The sequence below is a fragment of the Vigna unguiculata genome, chromosome 5 (assembly GCF_004118075.2).
Source record: "Vigna unguiculata cultivar IT97K-499-35 chromosome 5, ASM411807v1, whole genome shotgun sequence".
Taxonomy (NCBI): Eukaryota; Viridiplantae; Streptophyta; class Magnoliopsida; order Fabales; family Fabaceae; genus Vigna; species Vigna unguiculata.
In genome coordinates, this window is record NC_040283.1 from 26146218 (window position 1) to 26155737 (window position 9520).

The 9520-nt window shown below is 36.6% G+C and overlaps 1 long non-coding RNA gene across 1 annotated transcript; it reads left to right on the top strand.

Moving 5' to 3' along the window:
• Nucleotides 1–5629: 5629 nt before the first annotated feature.
• On the top strand, nt 5630–6232 carry LOC114183071. The gene is made up of 2 exons (XR_003604288.1): nt 5630–5749; nt 5842–6232. It is a non-coding gene; the product is annotated as an uncharacterized LOC114183071 (long non-coding RNA).
• Nucleotides 6233–9520: the final 3288 nt, after the last annotated feature.

Consider the following 9520-nt stretch of genomic DNA (forward strand, 5'->3'; position numbering starts at 1 on the left):
GCCATGAGCATTTGCTCTGCATTTCCTCATTTCCGGCAAAGCCATTATTGGAACGGATAAGGTCCTTCCACTTCTTTCCCTCTGTTACGATTTCCTTTTTTGTTGGTTTGCACTTTGCTCTGATCATTAGGTTAATTATGGCTGAATGTAATATTGAGTGTGCTCTGTTACATTTGGTTGAGATTGAAAATATCAATTGGGAAGTCTAATTTTTGTTTTCTGTTATTACAATCCCCGATTCCTACTTATTCAGTTATGGAAGAGATAGGGAGAACGGTGAGAGGGACGAACCTGCGTCTGACATACTAAATGACTAGTTTCAGTATGCTCTATTGTAAATTTCATTAGTGCTTATACAACAATATTTTTTATGTGGTCAGGTTGGGTCGAGTTCATCGAGTTTGAAATTCATGAACTTGTTACCTATCCCAATTCTAATTGGGTGTACTAAATAAAACTGTTGAGAATAAAGAAAATAGGGATTGAGATTAATCTTCCTTGTGTATAAACCACACATAGGGTAATCTATTTATAATAGAGAGAGGTACAAGTAAAAAGAGTAACTGAAAATAAAAAAGATTAAATAGAAGATATTGTTTGATATTGTGGTTATCAATATCTAACAATATCTTAATAATATCAAACAATATCTAACATTCCCCCTCAAGCTAGAGCATACAAATCGTATGTGCCAAGCTTGTTACAAATATAATCAATTCTAGGCCCCTGTAAAGACTTAGTAAAAATATCTGCTAACTGATCACTTGAGTTAACAAACTCAGTCTTGATGTCTCCAGACATAACCTTTTCCCGAACGAAATGACAATCAATCTCAATGTGTTTGGTCCTCTCATGAAAGACAAGATTAGAGCTAATATGAAGAGCAGCCTGATTGTCACACACAAGTGTCATTTGAGTAACATCTCCAAATTGTAGCTCTTGAAGCAATTGCTTGAGCCAAACAAGTTCACAAGCAGTTGAGGCCATAGCTCTATACTCTGCTTATGCACTGGATCTTGCTACAACACTCTGTTTCTTACTTTTCCACGAGATCAAGTTACCACCAATGGAGACACAGTACCCAGATGTAGATATTCTATCAGAAGAAGATCCTGCCCAATCAGTATCTGAATAGCAAACAACTCTTGTATGGTTATTAGAACCATATAACAATCCTTTTCCAGGAGATTTTTTAATATACTTCAAGATGCGAATGACTACATTCCAATGATCTTCACATGGAGAATTAAGAAATTGGCTTACCACACTGACTGCAAAGGAAATGTCAGGACGAGTAATGGTAGGATAATTCAATTTCCCAACCAATCGTCTATACTACTCAGGATCAGATATAGGCTCCCCCTGATTTGGTAGAAGTTTAGTATTGGGATCCATGGGTGTATCAACAGACTTTGAACTCATCAACCCAGTTTTCTCCAGAATATCCATGGCATACTTTCTCTGAGATATAACAATACCATCATTAGACTATGCCACCTCAATACCCAAGAAATATCTGAGTTTGCCAAGATCTTTGGTCTGAAAATGGTGACAGATATGTTGTTTCAACTAAGAGATGCCATGGTTGTTACTCCCTGTAAGAACGATGTCATCAACATATACTATCAAGTAAACACATCCAGCACTCGAGTGTTAATAAAAGACAGAATGATCTGCTTCACACCGAGTCATACCAAATTGCTGAACAACATTGCTAAACTTTCTAAACCAAGCCCTAGGAGATTGTTTTAGGCCGTATAGGGATTTGCGAAGACGACATACCATCCTAGAAGACTCCCCCTGAGCAACAAATCCAAGAGGTTGCTTCATATAAATTTCTTCTTGCAAATCACCATTGAGGAAAGCATTTTTAACATCTAGTTGATAAAGAGACCATTGTTGAAGAGCAGCCATGGTGATAAATAAACGAATAGAAGCCATCTTTGCCACGGTGGAAAAAGTATCTCCATAATACAACCCAAAAATTTGAGTATAACCTTTGGCCATAAGACGAGCTTTGAGGTGATCAATAGTACCATCAGGTCCAACTTTGATAATAAACACCCACCTACAACCAAACACAGATTTCCCAGACGGCAACGGGACCAGTTCCCAAGTTCCATTGTTATGAAGAGCACTTAATTCTTCTGTCATGGCTTGACGCCAACCAGGATGGGCTAAAGCGTCACAAACAGTTTTTGGAATGGTCATAGAAGAAAGAGAGGAAAGGCATGTATAAAAAGGTAATGACAATCGATGATAACTCAAAGCAATATAATGGAGAGAGGGATTACGGATAGAACGCATACCTTTTCGGAGGGCAATGGGCAGGTCAAACTCATGTGTCAAAGCCGGAGGAGATAGAGTAGTTGGCACTAGAGTGGAGTCACATGGTGGTGGTTATGATCGATATGGCGACTATAAACCTGAAGAGGTGGTGGAGGAGCAGGTGACTGTGGAGCAGGAACCAAGGGTAAAGAAGACACAGTAAGAGGGTCACAAACAATAAGAACATTAAAGGTATTAGAAGAGTTGTCAGGATTGGATGGAGTCAGAGGTGAAGATTGACTCTTAAAATAAAGGGAGAACTCATTAAAAGTGACATCTGCAGACACAAAATAACAGTTAAGAAAAGGAGAAAAACATTTGTATCCTCTTTGTGATCTTGTAAACCCTAAGAAAACACAGTTATGTGATCTAGGAGAAAGCTTGTCAAGACTAGGAATAAAATTATAAACAAAACATGTAGACCCGAAAACTCTTAAAGGTAAGGGATGAAGAGGGTCATGAGGGAATAAAATGGAATGAGGTATGTTATTCTTTAAAACCGAAGAAGGCATACGATTAATGAGATAACAGGCAGTAAGAATGGCATCACCCCAGAAATGTTCAGGAACCTCGCCATGAATTAAAAGAGTGCGAGTGGTTTCCATAAGATGTCTATTTTTACGTTCAGCTACACCATTTTGTTGAGGGGTATAAGCACAAGAAGTTTGATGCAGAATGCTGTGAGAAGCCATAAATTGTTTGAAAGAATGAGAAAGATATTCACGGCCATTATCACTACGCAAAACTCTAATAGAAACACCAAACTGAGTTCTAATTTCAATAAAAAAAGATTGAAAGATATGAAATAATTTTGAACGATGTTTCATTAAAAATAACCAAGTGCATATGGAATAATAATCAATGAAAGTAACAAAGTATTGAAAACCTAAAGTAGACTTAACGCGGCTAGGACCCCAAATGTCAAAGTGAACCAAGGCGAAAGGGGACGAACCATCACGTGTGACACTACGAGGAAAAGAAGTACGAGTATGCTTGTCTAATTGCCTAATTGGACAAGGCAGGGACCAGTTGTTGTAACTTGGCAAGGCTTGGATGACCTAACTGAGGATGAATAAGAGAGGGAGACTCCATAACTGCATCAACGTGTGTAGAGGGACGGAGATGATAAAGATCATGAGACTCATATCCTGTGCCAATCACCTGTTTCGAACTCCGATCCTGTAAACAGACAAAATTGTTGGTAAAAGAAACAACACAATCAAGAGAACGAGTTAGGCGACTGATGGACAACAAGTTAAAAGGAGACCCACGAACATAAAGAACATTATCAATGGTTAAAGAAGGAAAAAGTTTAACAGTACCAACACCATGAGATGAGACTCTAGAACCATCAGCCAATGTAACAGAAGGTAAAGGATTAGTAGAGGATAAAGAAGAGAACAAAGATTTGTTACCAGTAATATGATCAGTGGCTCCTGAATCAAAAACCCATGGACCAGGAGAAGAAGATTGAGTCAGACCAACAAAAGATGTACCTGTGTGAGCAACAAATGCAGTGGAACTAGAAAACTGTTGATCCTTATACCATTTGAGAAAGTTGTTGAACATAACAAGTATATCGGATGAAACAGAAGAGATTTCAGAACTGAAAGAGGCAGCGAAAGACGCCATGGAGGAACTAGAAGAGACGCGACTTCGAATGGCGCGTGAGGGATGATCAGAACTACATGGTCGCCGATCGGAACTAACACTTCGGCAACGACGACTCGGCGGCGACGGTGGTGGCGGCTCCGGCGATGGTTCCGGCAGCGTCTCCGGCGACGACAGTGGCGTCGGCGGCTCCGGTGGCAGCAGAGGCGGATGCAGTGGTAGCAAAAAAAAAAACCTTAAGCTCTAGATACCATGTTGAGAATAAAGAAAATAGGGATTGAGATTAATCTCCCTTGTGTATAAACCACACATAGGGTAATCTATTTATAATCTATTTATAATAGAGAGAGGTACAAGTAAAAAGAGTAACTGAAAATAAAAAGATTAAATAGAAGATATTGTTTGATATCATGGTTATCAATATCTGACAATATCTTAATAGTATCAAACAATATCTAAGAAAAACCAACCTAAGTCACAAAAATGTAGTTGAGTTGGGCGGTTTCTCAAAGTTGGGTACAACCTTCTTACATCCCTGTTAATCATAACAATAGAGCTAATAGTTAGATGTGTTTACTTTGGTTATATCACAATATCTCCCCGTTTTAATATGTTCCAGAATTATTTATATATTTTTCCAACACATGCTAGAATGCCACAAAATATTAGTCTTGTTCAAATGAAGTATTGGATCTATATAATTGCTTAATATTTGATATAGCCTTAAGGGTACAGAGGAAAAGATAAATCTAACATAATTTGATTCCTATTTAAAGTATTGGACTTGTATTCCAAATGTTTTAAATTTCTAAATACATGATGGAAAATTTGATGATAATCCTTGAAACATCCGTAAATTTATAAAATCATAGTAGGAAATTGGAAGGTAATTGTTAGGTATGATAGGAATCTAGGAATGTCAAACATTTATCGGTACAAACTGGTACTTTTCCATTTTTGGAATATCAGTGCGCAGTGCTTCTAAGTGGGAATGGGTGGGGTTGGTTTCCTGCTTATTTGTTTTAAGTATAGTCTGAACAGAATGTTAGTTTGTTTGTGAAGCCAACACGTGGTCAGTTATGGTTAGCCGAGTTCAAGATTGGGTCCACTTTGGACTGGTCAAAACTCGTCAATAATAACTGGTTGAACTTGCTTATTTACACAATCTGGTTTGCTTTTAGATTTTCTTAGATAAAAAAGTTGTTTGCTCTGCATTCAAGATGTGTTGGATGGAAGTATTTAAAAAAATGAACTTTGAGTGGCTCAATCATCCAATACACACGCACATATGTTGTTGCATGAGGATTGTTTCTATGGCTCTTAATCCAGTTCAACCAAGCACTTTAAATGGTTGAACCAGAACCAGAAATATTGCCAGTCCTCTGTCTGGCATGGTTTATAAATTTTGCTTTTAAGAATCTCTTATAAACTTTCAAACTTAAATTAAGAGCTTGGGTTGAGAGTAATACACTGATTAGCTAGAGTTTTATAAATAATCTCTATCCATTACAGGATTTTTGGATTCTTGAAATTTGAGAATTGTTTTCTTGCTTATGAAATCCCATAAGATTGTCACCTTTTTGTGATTTTGGGTTCCTTGAGTGCAAGTGGTTTTCTATCCCAGTAATTTTCTTAAAGGTTTAGAATTAGATGTTCAATGACTTTCTATCACATGTATCATGACTTTGGCACCTTTCTGCAGAATGAATTGTGTCTTCTCCACTCCTGCTCAACTTTTGTTGATGATGATTTTGTGGATGTCCAAGCACAAGCTGCACATTCTGCTTGTTACATTCTGTGGTTGAAAGTGGTATGTAGATTATATGTCCATTAAGCTTTCCATTTTAAGATTGCTTAATTGAATTTCTTTCTCTGGTGTCTTCAATTTACTGTGTGCATCAGCAAGTCCCTGAGTCTCTGGTGAATCAGCTCCAAGAGAAGCTAAGAGATGATGATCTGAAGACCCTGCTGAATAAGTCATGCCTAGAGAGATCCTCAATGTTCAATTACTTCATGAACTAGAAGAAAGCGTATGAGCTACATGGGATGTAGTAGATCTTATTACTCATTCTAACAGTTAGTTTATCTTATTTTATGTCTGGTACATTTGTGTATGAATTTGGCTCCCGTGAGATGAACCTTGCACTTTGCAGGTTAAAAGCAGAGTTTAAATAACTCCATACATGTATTTGTAAGAACATCCATAGGAAGTTGCTTTCATAACAAGTGTTCTTGATGTGTTTCATATGAAACTATTTACAGTAACAATGTTAGTTTGAGGTCATATTTCATTCATTACTTGTGATTAAACACATTCGATAGTGACTCAACTGCACCTCAGACCCTTAATTTAAAATTTTACGCACTCCTACATATGGACTTGTAAAGAAGGGAACTATGCAGCCTATAACAAATTTGCCTACCTGGCAACAAGTGTGGGAAACATGTGATAAGGTTGGAGTCTACATGGGATCAAGGGAAAAGGGTTTGATGATCATTTGGGTAGTTGTGGGTAGCTGTTGCCACAAAGAAAAGTTTTCCTTCTCTGATTTGTTGTTTCATTCTCAATTTCTTATTTTCTGAACATTACCTTTGGCTTCTGTTTTCAATGTGAAAACTTTTGTATGGTGTTTCATGATATTAACTTTTTTAATATGAAATATGAATTATGAATGAAAGTATTAATGATAAGATGTTGTCTATGATTTTTTTTAATTTTATGAAAATAGGTTCAATAATAATGGAAAACAGGTTACATAAAGATAATATATAAAAAAAATCACATTCAAATTATGGCAGTTGAAACATCGTATAACGCACCCGTACAGTTCAAATAATGATATTTGTAGGTGTTGCATTTCGCATTCTAATTCTTTAAAAATAAACAAATTAAGACAGTTTTCACTGTCTTTATTTGCGCACAAAATATGACGGTTCAAACTACCATTATTTGCACAATACATTAATTGCCGGGTGTTGCGGCGTTTTGTCCAAGATCGTCATATTATTCATTGTGGCGACAGGATATATGGCGGTACCTGTACCTGCCATACGCGCAAAATATGACAGTCAAAACCACCATTTTATACCCCAAATAATCGCCGTATTTAACATATTTTTTTGTAGTGTCTATTCTTTTTTTTTTAATTTAAATCTTTATTTAATTTTTAAATGCATTATTGAATTAAAAATATATGTACAATATGTAATGGACAAATAATATTCTTTTCAAAATTATTTAATTTTTTATTAGTATATGTTAACGATGTCCAACTCAATTCATTATTGACCGAGTTGTATTGATATTAAGTATATAAGGTGGCTAGCTTAGTGGTAAATTAGGAAGGAAGGGAAGAAGTTGTGGGTTCAATTCTCATACTAATATTTAGGAGTTATAACCTTGGTTTCAAGGTTTGGAAGGGAGGGTGAGAGAGGTTATGGGTTTAGCTCCCCCCACTAACAAATACTAACAACTAACAATTGTCGATAAAAAAAATAATATATATCCAATTTAAGTCAACTCAACAAAAGAATGCTCACAACCGGTATAGAAAGTGTTATCTTATTTAAAGTTATGGAACTTGGTCACTTATTATAGCAGGTGGATTATAACCGGTATAAAAAGTTGTTATAAAAATTTATTTTTGCACTATTGGTCAATTTTCAAGACTTCAATTCTAAATTAGCTGATACTCTTTAAAATATCTTCTATCCTTTTGTGATTGAGCTGAAACTTGATTTGAATTTTGATCTTTTCAATGTTCACAATTTGTTTTATTAAGGAAACTTTGTGCAACTTGATTTTGCATTTAATTTATTAGAGCAATATGACATTCAATCAATCAAACAATTCATTCATAGATTATGACTTTAATGCTTATATTTCTTAACCGTGTCATTTCAAAAACTTTCTTCTTGTAGAATGTAATTATCATAAGATAATTTTCTTGAACATTGTAATTCATAACATTTAATCTCTACTTCAAACAATTTGATCAATATATTAATTCACAAGAAGAACTAGAGATCAAAACAAATAACAGGCCATCAATGATGGAGCTCCAATGTGTGGTGGCTAGTAGGAACTCCATAGACAACGGAAAATGGCATGGAGACAAGTGTTTAAGGCTCTTGTAGCAATGGAATTTGGAGTGGTGAAAGGAGAACTAGACTAGAAACTAGACTAGTGGAAGGTGGCTAGAGGAAATGTTGTAAACCTCTAGCTTAGGTGCTCTCAAACATTCTATTAGAAATTTCAAGAGTGATTACAATAGCCTAAAATTTAGGCTTTTATATGAAACAAATACACATAAGCACTCTTAGCCCTTGGATGAGAAAGGCATTCAATCTTGGCCGTGGAAGATGACTTGGAGAAGGAGCAAGGCTCATAGCCATTGGATGATGCCTTGGAAAAGGACGAAACATTCCTAGCCCGTGGATGCATTGGATCCATGAGGTGTAGGAAGGAATGTTGACTTCCACTTAATCCACCTTGGACCTTTGGTAGCTCATGGCCAAATCTCCTATTGGGCTTAGTCAAGCCCAATTTTATCAATTCAACTACACATTGTTTGACTTATTATTCTAAAAAACAAGGCCTAAACAATGGGCTAATCTTATTGCTATTCTATTGTTCTATCTTCACATCTTCTTTGGCCCATGTGAAGAGTGTGAGAAGCCCATGTGGGTTTGCGCCATCTTGGATGAAGCCCAATTGGATCTCTTTTAGCATGCCCCTTGTTATTGGGCCTCTTGATGGGCTTGGGCTTGAAAGTGCATGTGGGCCATGGATTAGGCCTTGAGCATGATTTAGGCCTAGGCGTTGGCCCAAGCTATAAGCCTTGTTGGGATCACATCAATCAAAGTGCATTATAATTGTTTCAACATTAACATTGTTTGATACTTTTGTTTTAATGGGATAAGCTGCCTTAGGTCGTATATCCCTTGGTTGTGTAATGCATTAGTTAATGAAGGATTATCTTGTTTCTTTTTAGATTTTCGAATATGGTGAAGTTGATTAAGAAAGCTTTTTGAAAATTCCCACTAGACATTAAGATAACATGCTATCTAGATGTGAAGGTTCATTTCTCAAGCTCATGAAATGGAGAAGAGATTTGGATTCCAATTCAAATAACACACAAATTTAGCAACACTTAAAGAACAAAAATGAAAGAAGAAACAAATAAAATGGAAAGCATAGAAGGTGGTGCAATGGAGGAAGCACGCCACTCATAGGGGGGATCTAAGCCAACCAAACCCTAGAGATGAGTGATGGTGTCGCCACTTGCAAGCAAGATAAGGCAAAAGGTGAGTTCACTTCATGGAAGGATAGCTCACGGTTTTGGATGGTTGAAACACAAGTTTATAACATCAAAATGATCAACCCTTTTACAAGACAAGGAGCCCCCTTTAAATAGAAGCCCATAGGGGTCCTTTAGCAAAAACAACATGAAATGGATCAACTAGCAAACCCTAATTCCTAGACTAGGAATGCCAGACGGCCAAAATGAGAAGCATTGGTTGGTGGATAAATTTCTATGAGGATTCTAGGCCAAAAGAGGAAGGAGACCAAGTAGCCTTC